At 36.0% G+C, this 20,643-nt stretch overlaps 1 pseudogene; it reads right to left on the reverse strand.

Moving 5' to 3' along the window:
- Window positions 1-1,898, reverse strand: LOC144320533 (pyruvate kinase PKM pseudogene; annotated as a pseudogene).
- Between the last annotated feature and the right edge of the window lie 18,745 nt (window positions 1,899-20,643).

The following is a 20,643-nucleotide window of genomic DNA, read 5'->3' on the forward strand; positions in this document are numbered from 1 at the left end:
CCGGTTGTCTCTAGACCCGGCCAGGGCTGGGAGTTCTCTGCTTATCCATTTTCTACAGGAACCGAATGGAGTACACAGAGGAGGAGAAGCAGGAGCTGTTGCCCTCCGTGTTAAAGCTCTGGGGCTTCCAGTCTTGCACCCTTCCCTCGTTGGTTGCTGGGGTGAGGTCACCTGATGTGCAGCCCAGCTCTGGGCCACCTGCACCGAACAGGGTCCTAAAAAAGTCATGTTTTACAGAGGCATTCATCTTCCCTGGCATCCCAGCCCACCAGTGCCACGTGACAACCCCCGAGTGAGCACTACAAGCATTGCTGACCTAATGGATGGGTTGGGAGAAGGGGGTGGGGCAGGGGCTGGAGGAAGGACTGTCGGCCGCCAGGGCACAGGCATCACACGCATGGTATTGGTGAAGCCGGAGCCAGGGTGCCACCCGGTCAGCACAATGACCACATCTCCCTTCTTGAAGAAGCCTTGGGCCTTGCCAACATTCACGGCCAAGCTCACCCGGAGGTCCCGTCCTCAGCCCAGGCCTCCTGCACTGGGTCCTTACACACCACAGGGAGATGCCGCGGTACAGGTGGGCCTGGCGAGCAGTCTGGGGGTTCCAGGTCCAGCAATGATGGGGGCGCGGGGGCGGTGTCTAGCCACCTGGTGAGCAGACCTGCCACACTCGGGGAGCACGATTACGGCCCTGCTGCATCACTTGCAGGAGGCCTCCAGGGCGCCAGGGCGGAGGCTTCTGCGGGGTCACTGGTGATGGGCGCCAGGCAGCGGAGTCTCTCAAATAATTGCCAAGTGGTAGATGGCGGCCTCTGCCTCACGGGCAATCAGGTGCTGCCTGCGAACCGCCTCCAGGGGTAATCCCCGTCGGCGGTCTCTCCAGACGGCATGACGCAGTCAGTCCATCCAGCACTGCACTGGCCACATCACTGCCCTCAGCCCGGTGGGACGGGCTCTCCTGATCTTGCTCTCCAGCATCTGTGCGCACAGATGACCGGCTTGCCCGCTCGGTTGCACCGCCCAATCATCATCTTCTGGGCAAGGAAGACCTTCTCTGCAGGGATCTCAATGCCTAGATCGCCTCGAGCCACCACGATGCCATCGCTGGCTTCCAGGATCTCATCAAACCTCCGAACTCCCTCATGATTCTCAATTTTGCTGATTATCTTGATGTTCTTCCCTCTCTCTCCCAGGACCTTCCTGACCTCATGGACATCAGCCGCCTTGCGGATGAAAGACGCGAACACCCTGCGTACGTCCTGCTGCACCCCGAATTTCAGATCCTGGATGTCCTCCTCCGACACAGCAGGCAGGTCCACAGCAGCCACGGGGAGGTTCACACCCTTCTTGCTCCCCAGGGAGCCGCCCTTCTCCACCTCCGTCACCAGGAAGTCAGCACCTTTCTGCTTCACCTGCAGAGAAATAAGCCCATCGTCCAAGTAGACCTTGCTGCCCACTTCCACCACCTTGCAGATGTTCTTGTAGTCCAGCCACAGGATGTCCTCGCCACATTTTTCCATGTAGGCATTGTCCAGGGTGATCTTGAGAGTGGCTCCTTTCTTCAGCTCTACCTCTGCAGTCCCGCTGCCTTTGATGAGGTCGGTTCAGATCTCAGGGCCTTTGGTGTCCAGGGCCACAGCCACTGGCCGGTAGAGGATGGGGTCAGAAGCGAAGCTCTCTGTGGCTGCGCGCACCTTCTTGATGGGCTCTGCATGGTACTCGTGCTCCCCATGAGAGAAGCTCAGGCGAGCCACATTCATTCCAAACTTAATCATCTCCTTCAACGTCTCCACCGATCGGGAAGCTGGTCCAATGGTCCAGATGATGCCAGTGTCCCGGGCCGTGATGGGTGGGGAGTCCATGTCCAGGAGGCACACGTGTTTGTACTTTAGAATCTTTAAAACTCTCAGATAAATGCCACCCTATGACACAGATTTATTACAGTTTTGTTCTCAACTTGTCATCTAGCACTTCTGTTGTTGATAACTTAGATAGGTTTCATTTCTCTTATCTACAAAAAATAAACAAAGCCAAGGATTTTATTTATTTATTTATTTATTTATTTATTTATTTATTTATTTATTTATTTATTTTTTTACTGCGATGAGCAAGTTTTATTGAACTTTTCTCCTAGGAGGATTTTTTCCAATACATGGGAAAATAGACATGTGGCAATCTAACTATTATCTCAAAAATTGTAAGCAGAAGAGTTATTTCTTATACTGGAATAAATGCTTCCCATGGACAGAATGCATTGTAGCCCAACATTATGTGTTTCAACAAGCATGCAAGTAAGTTCATCAAGTGGGGAGTATGTTCTGGCCCAGATCTGTGGGCCAGATAATTTTACAGATAAAGGATTTGTGATTCATGATAAGACTGAAACAAACAAATTTTGATTGCAAAATAGCTTCACTGAGTTTGTAATTTGGCATAATCCCAGAATATGGGAATGTGACATTAAATATACATAAAGCATAGCTGTATTTGTTCATTGCAGTAGGGACAGTGATGGCATTTCTTGATAGTAACAGCCAGAATTAATAAGGATATAATCATATCTATTTGATAAGTCATTCATTCAACATTAAGATACTTTTTAAAGTAGAGCAAGGATACATCATTACACAAAGAGGAAAAAAAATATCCCTGACTTTATGACAAATATATTGTAATTGGAAGAGAGACCCAATGAATAAATAGGTAAAAAGGAAAACAAAAGTGTAAGTTAGAAGCTGACTGGCAATATTTAAAAAAAAAAATAGAGCATTGATCGTGGTATACGGACTCTTGAGGATGAAGGATATAGTTACAACTTTATATCAGGTAATCAAAGAAGCATTATTGTGGTGATGAAAAGCCCTTAATAAAGTCAGAGAGCGAGCCTGTGGATAGCTTTTAGCCACAAGGAATAGCCAGTTCAAAGGCCCTGAGCTGGCAGCTTGCCGAGTGGGTTCGAGGAGTAATATAGAACAGAAAAAGCTAAATAGGAAATAGAGTTGAAATCAGAGCCAAAGAGATAGATGGTGGTTAGAATGTGTACAGCTGTGAAAATTAGTGTAAGGACTTTGACAAGAATGTATTCACATGGCCACTAACCCTCCTGGGAGAGAGACTGGTAAATGTAGTCTTCCTTTGAAAACTGAGGTAGGGATCCCTGGGTGGTGCGGTGGTTTAGCTCCTGCCTTTGGCCCAGGGCGCGATCCTGGAGACCTGGGATCTAATCCCACATTGGGCTCCCGGTGCATGGAGCCTGCTTCTCCCTCTGCCTATGTCTCTGCCTCTCTCTCTGTGTGACTATCATAAATAAATAAAAATTAAAAAAAAAAAAAGAAAACTGAGGTAGAGTTTGTTGCTGCCACCAGTGAAAAAGTACATTTTGGGATGGGATCAGGGTGTGAGTATGTGGGGGGGAAGGAGTTGCGGAAAATTATCTGGCATGGCTAGACCATAGGATAAAGTAATCTAAGTTTATTCTTTAACCATATGTACTTCTGCTGTCATTGTCTGAAAAATATATTTTCTCTACACCTGCATTTTAGTGTCTTAGATTCCTGGAAAATTTATTCATCATTAATTTTCTATGCTTTATAGTGAACCAGTACATCAACTGTATAAACATTTACTTAACCATTTTCCTTTCAATAAACATTTTGGTTGTTTTCAGGTTTTGCTAAGACAAACCAGACCTCCATGAACATCTGTATGATGTCTCTTTATGTATATGTGCAAGAGTTTCTCAAGACTTTATTTCTAGAAGTTGAATATTGGTGTCAGGGGATATGTGGATCTTTGATTTCTACCAAATAATGTCAAATCATTTTCCAAAGTTATTTTGTCAAATTACATTTTAGCAACATTCATTCTGCATCCTTACAAACACTTAATATTGTCAGACTTTTAAATACTTTCTGTCTGGTGGGTATTAGATTGTATTACATTGTGGCTCTAAGAGGCATTTTACAAGGACTAATTAGGTTGAGTGTCTTCACATGTGTTTATTAGAACAGATGTATTTTCTCTTTCATGAAATGCTTTTTTAAATTTTCTATTGAATCAATTATTTGTATTTAATATGTAAAAATTCTCTGTAGTTTCTGGGTACCAATATTTGTCAGCTGTTGTTAAAATATTTGTTTTTTCAACTTGCATTTTGTCTGGTAGTGACTTTTGATTAACAGGCATCATTTTTTCTCTACCTCATGTTTCGTTTTAAAAGTTTTAATTTTGCTATGTATTTGGTCTTCATGGAAATGATTTTGTATAGTATGTGAGATAGGAATCTCAATTAGTTTTTAAAGTAATGTTAGCTAATCTTGCTAGCATATTTTTAATAGTCTGTAATTTTCCTATTGGTTGGGAGTGATAGTTCTATAATATATCAATTTGGCATATATCTGTAAATTTGGAGTTGCAGTTAGTTGCGGTCTGTTACACATATAACTTGGTCTGAATTAATATCTGTATACCTATGTCTATCTATATCTATGTATATCTCATGTCAACATATAGCAGAACAATTTCACAATTCTATTCCAGGTGTGACTTGGACCTAGATCTTCCATATGAATTTTAGAGTTGTTATAACAAACAAATAAAAAACCCGGACAAAATAGCTGGTATAGTGATGAGCCTAATCTTGCCATAATTTGAAATTCATTTAGATAGTCCTTAATGTCTTATAATAAAGTTTTATAATTTTAGTTTTAGTCCAATTATTTTAAATGTTTTAGCATCTTCCATAGCTATGCTATTTTTATTAGTATTATAAATACTATTTTAGTGCTTAATTTCTGATGATTTATATGAAAATTTTATTTATTTTCATATGGTGACTTTAATCTAGCCATACGTCCTCATCTTTTTTTATCAACTCCACCTGTCATTTTCTGTTGGTTCTAGGCCCACAGTCACCTTTCTATACTTACCCTACTGCTGGAGCTAGATGCTTGAAAAATGCATTTCCCAGAATGCTGTGAGAACCAGGCTATGATTAGGTGCTGCGAAAGGCAAGGCTGTCAGGAAAGGAGAGAGAAGGAGGCTGGGGTAAAGTAGAAGCCACAGGCTTCCACAGGCAACTGCAAACTTTCATAATGGCAACAGCCATAGGAACAATGAATGACTTTAATAAGAAACTGTGGATTCTAGCAAAGGTGGTGGTGGTAACTAGAAGCAGATTCTGGTTCTGTGGTGACTAGATAGTATCTTGGGGCAGAGGCACTTGGGCTCAGAAGAATGTAGACTTTGGCAGGGCTGGTAGCAAAGGGCTGGAGTCTCCTACAGGAGTGCCCACCACTGGGGTAGATCATCATATCTCTTTCTGGTGTAGTACTTGCTTCCTATAGTTCCTGATTTCCTTCCCTGTCCTGCCTGGTCTCTTCTTGATTCTGTGTAAACTCCCATTGCTTCTATACTCCACCCAACAATTTAGTAACTTAATTGCTGGCATTGAATCCCTCTCTCTCATCTTTGCTCTCCTGACAATACCTTGAATTGGATATTAATTATAAATATCTGTAGATTTTTGGTTTCTTATTGAAAGTATCATAATGTGCCCATTTTGGAATATTTGTTTCTTCTTTTCAAATTCTTGCATACTATTTTTTTTATTTTCTCCTCTTACTCTGCCAGAACCTTCTGTAAAAGATGGGATTCAGTTGTTGTTCACAGTGGAAGTTCATAGTCTGGATTTATAATATCTGGAATAAATTATTTAAATATATTTTTGTGTAAGTTTAGGGTAAATATTCATTATTATACTTTGAAAGTTTCTTTTTTCCCTTATGTTAAGGGATTTGTATTTTACAGTTTTCTCTCTGCATTTATCAAAATGATTAGATTTTTCCCTTTGGTTTCTTAATGTGGTGAATTACATTAACAAACTCTTTGTGTTAAAGCAACCCTGAAATTCTGGATTAACCTCAAATTCTTCATCACGCTTTCTATTGTTTGCTGATTTTCCTTTTGGATTTTTATATCTATATTCAAGAATGAGATTGATCTGAAAATTTTCTCTCTCATGGTGTCCCAATCTGTGTTATTAGTATTATATTAATACCATAAATGAGTTGTGACATATATCTCCTTTTCTTTTTTGTGGAAAACCTCATCCTCTATTTTTTTTAACAATTTTTTTTTAATTTACTCACGAGAGACACAGAGAGAGGGAGAGGCAGAGACACCAGCAGAGGGAGAAGCAGGCTCCATGCAGTCCGATGTGGGACTCAATCCCGGGACTCTAGGATTACACCCTGGGCCAAAGGCAGACACGCAACCACTGAGCCACTCAGGCACCACTCATCATCTATTTTTTTTTTAAATATTTAGTAGAACTCACAAATAAAACCATGTAAGTTTGGTGCGTTATTGTGGGAAGACTTTAACTTGCTAACTTATTTTGTTAATAGTTATAGGCTATACAAATTATCTATGTGTTTTTGAAGTGGTTTGTTAACTGAACTTTTTCTAGTAGTTTGTTAATCACATATAACTTTTAAAATATCTGGCATAGTGTTTTTCAGCTTTCCTGGATTCTTTGCTATACGTGTACCTCACTAGAAGCTGTTAATGGCTGTTACCTGCTACATGCGTTCATTCTTATTTTGTCTAAAGTCGCTTTGATAACGACAGCTAGTCCAGGTATGTTGTCTATTACGTCTTGAAAAATTTAAAAAGCCTAAGACACTATAAACAATATTCAAATACTGAGAGTTCTCAATCTGCCAAGGACACACGGTATTTTTTTTTTTTTTGCATACACATGGACAACTCCTTTCTCTCTTTCTCTCACGTACATTTTCACCACAATATTGAAGTACCAATCCGTAAGCCTGTGTTTCAGAGTCCCTCCTGGCCAAAGTGATCTCAGATGCAGCATTCAGTTTCTCTCTCCTAAAGGTTCCTGCAGAAGTGAGGACTAGCTGGGAATAGTCTTCAAAACAGACCCAGTTTTCCTCCAGTCTCTACTCTTTCTTCCCAGGCTTAGATATTACATTCTTTCAACCAGTGGATCTACAAATCAACTTTTAGAGATTTCACCAACCAGTTATGAGATGAGATGTGTCTAGACATATTGATTAATGACTAGCACAGTATATTTTTATTACAAACCTGTTTTGGGTTGGGCACTGTTCTAGTTTTGGGGGATGCAGGAGAAGACAAGCCTTCCTTACATGTCTTAAATGTTATTCCTTAATGTATTATGGAAGTACCTTCTATTTTATTTTTTAATTTTTATTTATTTATGATAGTCACTCACAGAGAGAGAGAGAGAGAGAGAGGCAGAGACACAGGCAGAGGGAGAAGCAGGCTCCATGCACCGGGAGCCCGACGTGGGATTCGATCCCGGGTCTCCAGGATCGCGCCCTGGGCCAAAGGCAGGCGCCAAACCGCTGCGCCACCCAGGGATCCCTACCTTCTATTTTAAATCAGTCAAGAGTTTTATGAGGAATAGATGATAAATTTAATCAAACTTAATTTTAATATTTAAAAAATTATTATTCTACTTTCACTATAGATATGATCAATAACACTAGTACATTTGTTTAACTTCAATAATGGATTCTAATTGTTAATATCTTAGTGTTTTAAGTCATTATTGAGATAAATTTGTGGGATCCCTGGGTGGCGCAGCAGTTTAGCGCCTGTCTTTGGCCCAGGGCGCGATCCTGGAGACAAGGGATCGAATCCCACGTCGGGCTCCCGGTACGTGGAGCCTGCTTCTCCCTCTGCCTGTGTCTCTGCCTCTCTCTCTCTCTCTGTCTCTGTCTCTCTCTCTCTCTGTGACTATCATAAATAAATAAAAATTTTAAAAAAACATTTTTTGAGATAAATTTGTTAGTATTTAATTTTAATTATTAAGGGCTTTAGTTTTCTAACCATGACTTAAATGTTGTTTAGAGAATATTTAAAACTTCCCATGTAGGGATGCCTGGGTGGCTCAGCAGTTAACCGTCTGCCTTTGGCTCAGGGTGTGATCCTGGAGTCCTGGGATCAAGTGCCACATTGGGCTCCCTGCATGGAGCCTGCTTCACCTTCTGCTTATGTGTCTGCCTCTCTCTCTCTCTCTGTCTCTCATGAATAAATAAATAAAATCTTAAGAAAAAAAAAAAGAAATGGAATTGTTGTAAAAAAAAAAAACTTCTTATGTAGCAGAATCTTGTTATTAATTTTCACATATAATTTCTGTTTTTGTTGTTGTAGTTACAGATTTTTATGGGAACACATTTTCTATATTTGAAATTTTGTCAAGGCATTGCAAGTTCTTGAAAAAATCTAGTATCTTTTTATTACAATATTTGACAAATATATATCTTTCTCCTAATTAATGGATTCTGATGTTTGGTAATTGTACTGATCATTTATTAGTATAGCCTATCACAGATTGAGGGATATATTAAAGGCTACTTATTGCTATCCTTTCAATACATGCATATATTTTTGTCAATTTTTGTATTTTACATAGGATATGTTGTTAGGTACTTAAGGTTCTCTTAAATTTACTATTTATCACTTATAGTTACCCTATTTGCCTCACAGCATGCTTTTGCCTTGAACTTTACTCTGGGATACATAGGGGAATATGATCAGGAAAACAATGATCTGGAATTAAAAAGCATAGGTTAGAAAAGAGATTAGAATTGTACATCACATGCAAAAGATGTTAAATGAAGTATTGGGAGTAAATGGAAATGTTTGGGGCAAGAGTATAAAGGGGCAAAGGTACCAAGGGACATAATTTTAGAACCACCAGTATTTACAATACTGAAAGAAGGACTTTGCAAAGAATACTAAGATCAAGTAGGTTGAAAAGAAGAACCATGAATGAGGCTTGGCAATAAAGTAGATCCAAGAGAGACTCTATCAAGAAAGTGGAGTTGTCAACAGCATCAAAATATTTATTGTGTACAAGGAAGGTGACATACACTTCCTGCCCATTTATTCAAACATACACACTAGAATGTAAGATTGAGGACAGGAATGTTTTCAATTGTTTCATTCATGAGGTTTCTCCAGATCCCAAAAACATAGCAGTTAGTGGTAAGATTTGTTGAATGAATTTACAATATTTTTTTTTAAAGATTTTATTTATTTATTAATGAGAGGCACAGAGAGAGAGAGAGAGAGAGGCAGAGACACAGGCAGAGGGAGAAGCAGGCTCCATGCACCGGGAGCCCGACGTGGGACTCGATCCCGAGTGCCCAGGATCAAGCCCTGGGCCGAAGGCAGCACTAAACCGCGGAGCCACCCGGGCTGCCCAAAATATAATCTTCTTGATTATTAAAATAAAACAATTAATATAACAATAAATGATTTCAAGACAAGCAAACTCTGCTATTCAAATGTTTTTCTATGTCCCATTATATTATATTGTAACTCAGAGGGTTAAAGAACACAGACGACAAAATAGAGCAGCTTAAACACTTTGGTTATAAAATAGTTTGCTTGGAACTACTGCATAAAAATATCAAATATTCATGTCATAACATTTTTTTCCTTAATCTACCCTATTTTCATGGAGATATACACATTTAGTAATAACACTCAATTTATCTGCCCTAATGTTAATAGCCCATCAGAATAAAATGGCCAGTTCTTATAAAATGGAATACATAATGAAATGCCACATGAATAATTACTATGTTGAAACTTTGTCTGTTTTGTGGATTATTAAAAAATAAAATCTTTTCAGTTATAGTTAAAAATAGATTATTAAAAACTAATTCTACAGAAGTCCATTAAAATAGTAAATTCCATTTCAGAAATTATTTAAATAAAGGAAGATAAACAGTTATTGAAGTCACATAATTTTTAAATGGCATAAACTCTTTTTCTAATTTCATAATAATATAAGAAAAAATAAATTACTGACAATATAAATTAATGCATATTAATCCGTATTAATTCAACCATAAAAATTGTCTCTATGGTGTTTACTATTTCTAAATTGTAATTAAAGAAATTAATATATTTTAGTGAAATAATAATGATTTTTAAAAATAGACTTTCCAGAAGCTTATATCATTAAAAACTGTTTATCAAGGTATCAGGCACTTTGAGAGACTATTCATGTCTTCAAAAAATGCTGCTCCTGCATTTAAAGATTTTTGGAAAAGGAAACAAGAATAAATTAAATATATGTATTTATACATAAATACATTTAAAAATAATGTTGATCTAACTATTTTAAATGTTTTCTTTATATTCAGATAAACTACATTCAGAACCTGTGACATATTCTTTTTAAAAACAGACTCAAAGATGACAAAATTTTATCATTCTGAATTTTAGAAATAATAGTTTCTACATACTAAGCTTGATTGACATTTTGATCTTTTGAAATGAATTATGCATAAAGATCATCATTAATGCAGAGGAAATAAACTCCATTGGCTTCACTTGTGATTTTAAAGCATATATCCTTTTGGGCATCAGACATCTTCAATTTTTCTTCTTGGATTTTGACATACATTTTTGCATAAGCCCAGACACCTATATTTCCATCCTGACAACTATTTTCTTTAAAAATGCTTTGCTTTACTTCCACTAGAAGAAGAAAATGAATGTTTATCATTCAAAAGGTGAAGCATGATGTTCTGTAGAAATATTCTACATGTTTATGATGTTTTCAGAACTAGTCTATTTATCTAAATTCAAATGATTGACCATTGGTCTCACAGCCTATTTTCTTACTCAGGAATAGAGATGCAATATTTCTAGTATTTTCCTAAGTACTAGAGTTAACTTGAAGGTTTTTTTGTATACCTATTGACCATCCTCTATAAATTTTAATTCTGTAGCAATGGTAAAAAACTTTTATTATTGAAATTATTTTATAGACATCTTTTTAACAAGGCAATTATCTCACATGAAGCTTTTATTATAGATATACATAACGATTAATATAATAATAAATGATTGAGCTCGAATGTTGTGTTAGAATACAAAATATGCATTTGTATCATCCTCCAGTGATCATGTCTCAGATTCTATATATGTCAAAAGTTCAGCATCCTTGCTTTTTACTCACATAATAAATGTTCTAACTCTGTGTTAGTCTAAGATGTGAATATTTAACAAATGGTTAGTAGATTTTACTTGGGCTGACCTTTTGCATTTGTCATTATCAATAATCATAGTACAAGTAGATGAAGGCACAACAAATTTAATACATGAACATTTTTTAATCAACTTATGGACATGTCTTTTTTTGTTCTTTATGCATAAGATGAAGAAATAAAAGCTGAATGCTCATGGATGCTTTGGGTGGCTGAAATAACCATGTGCAATGACATTCAGAACCATTCATTGTCACCCCGGACAGAGGTTGTCACTGTGAGCTTTGCATTTACATCTGTCTTTACACTTTTAATCAATAATTAGAGTTAAGAGTTTATCATATTTATTATCCTAGTTACAGATTTAAAAAAATAAAGTAGATTTGGGTCAAAAGAATAAAATAACCTGCCTATTCTGGATGAGACAGGTGAATCTTAGCCACACAGTGTATAAAAAAATCTTAGGACTTTTAGTTGACAGAAACTCAAAATTACTCAATAATGGTATATGCTTACTAAAAAGAATACACATTTACATTGTATTTTGAGAATAAGAAAGGATATAGTCTTATTATACTTTGTCCCAGAATGTCCTAGGTGTTAGAGTGACAACAATAAGATAAATAAAACAAAATAAAAGAATGTTGATAGTCTTTAGGGTCATTTACAAATGTGTATGAAGTATGTTCCTTAATACTGAGAAATTTTACCATTGAAAATTACACTTGGGAGAAAACTAACTTTTGTTTACAAACATTTGAGAATGCTCACTGGAGGGACATGTAGACTTGTCCTGTTTGTCCCCAAATTATTGAGCCACCATCATGAAGAGGACGAGCCTGAGAGGCATATTTTTTTTTTTACCACATGAAAAAGCGTAATACTGGTTGCTATTCAAATAAGGAAAGGACTAGCTTAAAAAGTAGTGAGTGTTATACTGCTGTGAAAATATATTAATAGGGATCCCTGGGTGGCGCAGCGGTTTGGCGCCTGCCTTTGGCCCAGGGCGCGATCCTGGAGACCCGGGATCGAATCCCACGTCGGGCTCCCGGTGCATGGAGCCTGCTTCTCCCTCTGCCTGTGTCTCTGCCTCTCTCTCTCTCTGTGACTATCATAAATAAATAAAAATTAAAAAAAAAGAAAATATATTAATAGTTAATAATTTCAAGCTTAGAGAATATTACGGAACTAAGGAGGCAAATTATTAGGACAAGGGACCTCCATCCCTAACTCAATAAAAACAATTCCACATTTATATATTTTATGTATCCAGCCTTTGTAAGATTAAAAGAGAAAAAAAAATCTATGGTTTAAAATTTTACAGCTACCGAATTACATAATCATCTGGCAGTAATGCTGTAAAGAAAATTTAAGTACTTAAAGGAGTATTTGAATTAGGTGGTCCTTAAACACCTTCAAACACTCAATAACAATTATAATGAAGTTATAATGTTGCCTACAAATAATGTATCTGAGAAGTTTACAAACTCTTTCATCCTCACCACAACCCTGAAAGAAAGCATTATTTTTGCACATGAGAGTGTGGAAGATCAGAAAAGCTTAGATTGAGCAAAGAACTATATAGCATGTGGAAAAAACTTGGTTTGTAATCTTGGTTACACTTTTACCATTCCACAATATTATATAATCATCAAATTAGAGTTTTCTTAGAAATCATATCCTAAACTATTTTCGCTCTAATATTTTAAGGCTCACATATAGCATTATCATTTAGTAATTGGCTATTCCATATTTTAATTTCCTCAAGTTCGCCCACTTGTTCTTGAACTATCTCATTCCATTTAAAGTATCTCTAGCCATTAAAAAATGCTTTTTATGTGATCAGAAATCTGCCTTTCCATATGACCCAATACAAAACATGTTTTTTTTTTCATATTCATCTACTATAGTCTCTTTCTTAAAAGTGTTTGTATTTAAATTGGGGAAGTACAATGTAGAGACAAAACATTACAATATAGAAAGGGTTTCTGCAATGGGATAATACTTCCAAAAAAAATCTTCTTTTCCATGATAAATTATATTTAAAACAAAAGGGCTAACATAAACATTTGCTATTATTATTAACATAAACATTGTCTATTTTGGTAAACATCTCTGTAAGATAAAAGACTATAATGACAAGCATGATTGTAGTTAAACCGAATTTAGGCTCAGTCAGGAACTAAGAAAAAGATTTAGAAGTCTCTGAAAACTAATCCAGACAGAATTTTTATCACCTCCAGGGCAGCTAATTAGCAAAGGTTATATGAATATTACACAGAAGTCTAGAACTTTTCTCTAGGAGAAAAGCTGTTAGAGTTAGTCAAATTATTCAGTATGCAAGAAGCATGTCCCTAAAATGGACAGAGAAAAGCATAGCAGACCTGACAACAGAAAGCCATATGTTAAAGCAAAAGAGATTTGCAGCAGGCATTGGGGTACTCATTCATGGAAATTGTACTTTCAAGATAGTGTATAGTTCTGGTGTCAAAGCAAGATCTCACTCTATGGGTACATTAGAAACAAAGCAGACAGGTCAGGTAAGAGATAACTACAGTGGATTGCATTTCATCTCAATATATTGGTTGATTACTTAAACCTGGGTACGAAGTTAGGAAGTAGTTGTAGAGTGACTGAGTTAAGGGAATGAATTAGAAACTTGTCTATATATATTCTATCTATCTATCCATCCATCATCTATGTATCTATATCAAACTCATTTATCTACATTATTAAACTAAAGGGGTGCTTTAATTGTCCTCCTATTTTATAATAGTTAGTTGCTATCATTCAGGAAATATTTTTTTTTTTTTAGATAGAAACCTATCTCCATCCTGTGGTCTAAAATGACATTAATCCAGTTATCCAAACTGTTTACATTTATGAGTTGCAAAAAGGTGTAGAAAAAGGTGTACTACAATCCGAAATGTAATAATAATCACTGAGTTATACTTCACATCCAAATGTACCCAACATTTTTTATACTATCATTGGGGCATCAGTAAACCCAGAGATATGCTTTCCATTTTGCTATAGAATATCACTGAAGACAATAAGAGTTGAATACAAGTAAAGTAAAATTTTGGGTCAAATTATAGTATTTATTTACTCAAAAGAACATAATGAATCTTTAGCAAACACAACTATGATTGCCAAAGCTGAGATACAGTACACATATAGGACTTCAAAAGATTGAAATGAGAACTGCTGTTTCATCACTGGTATTATGTGATGCTGTTATAGGCAATAAAGAGAAGCTAAATGTGGTTCTCCTCATTTCTTTTTCAGTTCTTCTAGTCTCTAATTTTATGAGTTCCTAACAAACTATAGAGTCTTCTGGGGAAATACCGCTTCATTTTAATGGAAATATGGAAATGAAAAGAAAGCAAAACTATAAACAATTTTATACATCACACACACAGACACAGAGAGAAGACAGAGAAAGAGAGGGAAAGAGAAGTATAAATATTTCATAATTTACTATTATCTGGCAATAAAGTTTAGAATGCTGTTTTTGTCCTATGATTTCAGGTCCAGATTCACAAAGAAAATGTTTCTCAACTTTTAATATATTATTTGCTTCACAACAATGATAAGACAGCTTTATATTGCATTTTTATATATTAGTGAAAAGTGAAGAATGGTATGTGTTTAACCTTCTGTCCCATAAAAACACTAAGTAACAATAACTGGAAGGAACCTGCTGGGAGTGTTGGAGAGCTCACATGAAGTTTATAATGGAAGCCATGGAAAACACTAGAAAGCTGTCGTTGTTCACCAATATATTCGACAATGACTGCTTAAAAGCAAGTAAGTTTTTTCTCCTTAAATCACATTTCCATGTCATCCCTGATATATCATTTTAGCTACCCTCTGTGGTTGTGCTTATTTTATAATGATTGAATCATATTTGCTTTCATTTTACAGAAGTATGACAGCACCGGGAAAAAATACCGAGAATTCTAACAGAGTACCAATAATGCAACAAGAAGAAAAAAATTAGTATTTCAACTCCATTTTGTCATGACTCTCATATTTTGGAAATAGTTTCCTGCTACTTGCAAGCAGTTATGCTGCAGGGAGGAATCAACTCTTTTCCTAAACTATATTTAGTTATTAGCCTTTCTTCTTATTTTGGGAGGGTGATGCATGATGTTGGCATTAACTCTCTTTTTGAACTTAAATTTTCCAGAGAGAAAAAAAAAACATATAATCTACTTTCCCATCCTCTGTGATTAATTTCTGGAATATGATATGTGAGTGAACCTGAGTGATATTGTGCCTACCAAGCTGTGGCGGACATCTGCTTCAAAAAAGCTGGTGACATTGCAACCAGCTCTCTGTAGGTGTCACTTGTTTGCAATGGTGCAGAGGGAAAGTATGGAGAAGATGAAAAGAAAACGATTAATGCAGTTTGTGTTTCAGATTCCATGCCAATTTAGTAATGTGTATTAATGATGCATTTTGGCAATAAAGCTATGTAATAATCATTAAACAGAACTGCCATTCCCCATTAACAGCAGACTATGTTATAACACATTGGCTAATTCCTCATTAAATTCAACATAAATTAAATAACAGATTTTATGTGTATAGCCAAGAAGAAAGACCCTTTAATTTTATTTTCCTAAGAAAATAAACATTCTTGGGGAAAAATTGGCCAAAATTTCAGGTTATGATTAGATAACAAAACAGAAAGTTTCTTATTTTTCCTGATGTTTGAAATTACCATACAAAGATAGTTAAAGAAAATAAAGATTAAAAAAAAAAAGAAAATAAAGATCGTTTCACTGTGGTGTCTTTTAGGAAAATGCTTGTTAACTGTAAGCCCCAAATTTGCAACCAACAAATGTATTTGCTCTAAAAATCATTAAAGATGCTCCAAGAGACTGAAATTTAGAGATTGGGGAGTAGAGGGAGACAGGCAGTGGAGAAGGACACTGATTCTATTGCTTGCTCCTCCCCATCATTTTGAGGGCATAGTTTAGACATGTTTTCTATAGGTGGAGTTTGGTGGTTTTGGTCTTGCCATGCAAAGTATGGAGGTGCTCCTCTTCTGTCTTTGCATCTGTGAAGTTTAAAAGACTTCTGGACTACAAATGGACACTCTTCTGCATCCCAGTAGAGGTTCAAATATACTAAATTATATTTGATAAGTAGAATCATAATGACCTGTGAAGGAAAACTCAAAGAGGCCTATAAGAAGAAAATTACTCTAAAGAAGACATAACATTTTTAGCTATACTTAGTACTAAGATCACGTTATTTGAAAATAGTTTGGCTCTGGACAGAGTTTATATATGTATAGAAAAATCATTAAAAACTTTGCAATTTTGAAATTTTGGGTAGTTTTAGCATTATTCTTTATATTTATGTATTTCACATTCTTCCTTATATTTTTCAATATTATTTGGATTTCCATATGGCTTTTTAAAGATTTATTCTTCATTTATTTGAGAGGAATAGAGGCAAAAGGAGAAGGAGAGAAAGAATCTTCAGTAGAATCTCTGCTGAGCACAGAGCGCTACACAGGGCTTAATCTCACAACACGAGTTTGTTTGATTTATTCATCACACACACACACACACACACACACACACAGAGAGAGAGAGAGAGAGAGACAGAGAGAGAGAGAGAGAGAGGCAGAGGGAGACGCAGGCTCCATGCAGAGAGCCCAACATGGGACTCGATCCCGTTCGTGTCTCCAGGATCACGCCCTGGGCGGAAGGCGGCGCTAAACCACTGAGCCACCCAGGGTTGCCTACAACCCGAGTTTATAACCTGAGCTGAAACCAAGAGTTGAACACTTAACAGATTGAGCCACCTAGAAGCCCCTCCATGTGGCTATTTGTTAATGAGAAAAACATGTTGGGAAAAATAGAGATGAAATGATTACATGGAATATAAAGAAAAACGAAAGAATAAATTTAATGGCATGAAATATATTGAATATTTGCTACATGAAAAGTTTAGTTAGAATGGATCAATCACATTATAGAGCCTTCTTAACATTTAAAGGGAATAATTGCAGTGATTATCAAATAATTAAGCAGATGAAGGGATTTTTTTCCCTACTAACCAATCAGCTCAGTTTGTTTGAATGAAATAAAATATTATTTCTAAAGTGTCTAAGTGAGATTGAAACATGATATCATTGATTATGTGAACCTATAATTACTGCCAGATTTGTAATTTTGAATATTCCTAGCTCAAAACAATCTTATGATGCTAACATGAACTAAGGAAATGTGACAATACTTTGTAAATTACTAATGGAATTGAACTAGTCTGCAATTTTGTAAATAACATAGTTTAGATAACCAAACTGTGAGGAGTTTCTTTTTTTCCCCTTAGCCCTTTATTAGGAAAGGAGAAAATCTTACTGACCATTTTCAAATTCTGTGTTCTTCTAAATCTTCTAAAATCCATTTCTGTCAGCCTTTCCACATTTCCCTGCTTGCTTTCTCCCAAATTTTCTCATAGCAACCCAATATAGATGGACGTTCCTAATTTCTATAGTTATTAATTAATACTGTTGAGGCATTAACAGTGCTAATATATTGGCCTTTTCTCTACTGTCGCCCTTCCAAACTTATTAGGCACATATTTAAGTGAGATTTCCTGGTTTATAGTGCTCTAATCCACATTTACTAGAGCTTCCATTAGGGAATCATATTTCAATACAAATGTATTAGATCAGTATGTTATATAACTTAAACTTACATAATGTATGCCAAATATATCTCAGTTTTTAAGGAGTTCAAATTTTACTAGAAAACCCTAAAGACTCCAGCAAAGAACAACTAGAATCAGTGTACAAAAATCCTATGTTGCATTCCAATGCAACAGATTTCACTAATAATTTCACCAATAATGAAGCAGTAGAAAGTGAAATTAAGAGAGCAATGTCATTTATAATTGCACAAAAAAAAAACAATAAGATATCTAGGCATAAACTTAATTAAAGAGCTGAAGGATATGAGGTGTAGAACTCTAAAAACTGTAAAACATTGATGAAAGAAATTGAAGACAACACAAAGAAATGGAAAGATATTCCATACTTGTGGATTACAAGAACAAATATTAATAAAATGTCTATCCTACCCTCAGCAATCTACACATTTAATGCAATCTCTATCAAAATACCAACAGCATTTTTCATAGAATTAGAACAAACAATCCTAAAATTTGTATGGAACTACAAAAGACCCCGAATAGCCAAAGCAATCTTGAAAAAGAAAAACAAAACTGGAGGGAACTGCAATTCTAGATTTCAAGTTATATTACAAAGCTTTAGTAAACAAACCAGTCTGGTATTGGCATAAAAATAGACATATAGAACAATGCTACAAATAGAAAACCCAGAAATAAACCCACTATTATATGGCCAATAAATCTTTAACATGGAAAGATTATATGATGGCAGAAAGACAGTCTCCTTATCAAATGGTGTTGGGAAATCTAAATAGCTACATGCAAAAGAGTGAAACTGGGGCAACCAGGGCAGCTCAGTGGTTTAGCGCAGCCTTCAGCCCAGGGTGTGATCCTGGAGACCCAGGATCGAGTCCCATGTCAGGCTCCCTTCATGGAGCCTGCTTCTCCCTCTGCCAGTGTCTCTGCCTCTCTCTCTCTCTGTCTCTCTCAGGAATAAATAAAATCTTAAAAAAAAAAAAGTGAAACCGAACTTTATTATACCATACACAAAAATAAGCTCAAAATGGATGAAAAGCCTAAATTTGGGACTTGAAACCATAAAAATCCTAGAAGAGAGCACAGAGAATAATTTTTCTGATATTGGCCACAGCAACGTTTTTCTAGATATGTCTCCCAAGGCAAGGAAAATAAAAGCAAAAATAAACTATTGGGACTACATCAAAATAAAAAGCCTTTGCACAGTGAAGGAAACAGTCAAAAAAAAAAACAAAAACAAAAGGCAACCTACTAACTGGGAGAAGATACTTGCAAATGATAGATCCAATAAGGGGTTAGTATCAAATATATATGAGGAGCTTAAACAAATCAACACCATAAAAAAAAAATAAACCAATCAAAGCGTGAGAAGAAAACACGAATAAACATTACTTCAAAGAAGACATACAGATGGCCAACAGACATATGAAAAGATGCTCAACATCACTCATTGTCAGGGAAATGCAAATCAAAACAACAATGAAATATCACCTATCACCTGTCAGAATGGCTAAAATCAACAACATGAGAAACAATAGGTGTTGGCAAGAATGTGGAGTAAAAGAAACCCTTGTGCACTTTTGGTGGGAATGCAAACTGGTGCAGCCATTGTGGAAAACAGTATGGAGGATCCTCAAAAAGTTAAAAAATAGAACTACCCTATGATTCAGTAATCATACTACAGGGCATTTGCCCCCAAAATACAAAAACATGAATTCAAGGGGATATATGCACCCTTATGGTTATTACAGCATTCTTTACAATAGACAAATTATGGAAGCAGCCCAAGTGTCCATTGAAATATGAATAAAGAAGAGGATACACACACACACAGGAATATTATTCAGCCATAAAAAAGAATGAAATCTTGCCATTTGCAACAACATGGATGGAGCTAGAGAGTATCATGCTAAGCAAAATAAGTAAGTCAGAAAGAGACAAATACCATATGATTTCATTTATATGTGGAATTTAAGAAGCAAACCAACAAAGAAAAAAAGATAAACCCCCAAAATAGTCTTTTAACCATAGAGAACAAACTGATGGTTACCAGAGAGGAGGTAGGTAGGGGAATAGGTGAAATAGTAGATGGGGATTAAAGAGACAATATTATGATGAGCACTGAATAGTATTGTTGAATCACTATATTGTACACCTGAAACTAATATAACACTGTATGTTAACTGTACTGGAATTAAAATTAAAAACTTAATTAAAAATAAATTTTAACTATAAATACATGCAGTTGATATATATCAATTATACCTCAAAATTGAAGGGAAAAATCAGCCTTTTAATTCTAAAAATGCATATGTTGTGCTCACATATAAATCCAGTTAGATCATATAATAATGACTGAAATTGACCTGAATTTTTTGCTCTGGGGGAATATTTTTTATGTTTTCATATAATTTAATATGATTTAAGTCTCAACACTATAGAGAGAAATAAAGCAGCAAATTAGTTACTCTATCTAAAAATGACCATGATTGCTTTCTTTTAAACAATCTTTTTAGTGATTGGACCCTTTTTTGACACTAATAATTCTGACTTTTTCCTCTAAGCCACAGTTCCCTTGTTCATTCAAGAATACATTATACTAGGACATTTTAAGTCTGTATAAAACCTCTGATTTTAGAATACCTACCTGATTTAGTCTATATCCTTGAGGGACAATAGGTTACCTGTTTTAATTCATTGATTCTCACTACTAATCTGAGGATTAGGACCAACAGGAAATTAGAGGTATCACCTGGAAAGTTTTGTTAAAATTATCAGTTCTTGATCCACTTCCTTGTAAATTCTAATTCCTATCAGAGGTGGGGAATCCTTCATTTTTAAAAAGGTTTCCTGGGCTGATACTTAATGCATGGGCAGTCTTGGGAACCACTGGTCA

Source organism: Canis aureus, chromosome 9 (assembly GCF_053574225.1).
Source record: "Canis aureus isolate CA01 chromosome 9, VMU_Caureus_v.1.0, whole genome shotgun sequence".
In the NCBI taxonomy this organism is placed as follows: Eukaryota; Metazoa; Chordata; class Mammalia; order Carnivora; family Canidae; genus Canis; species Canis aureus.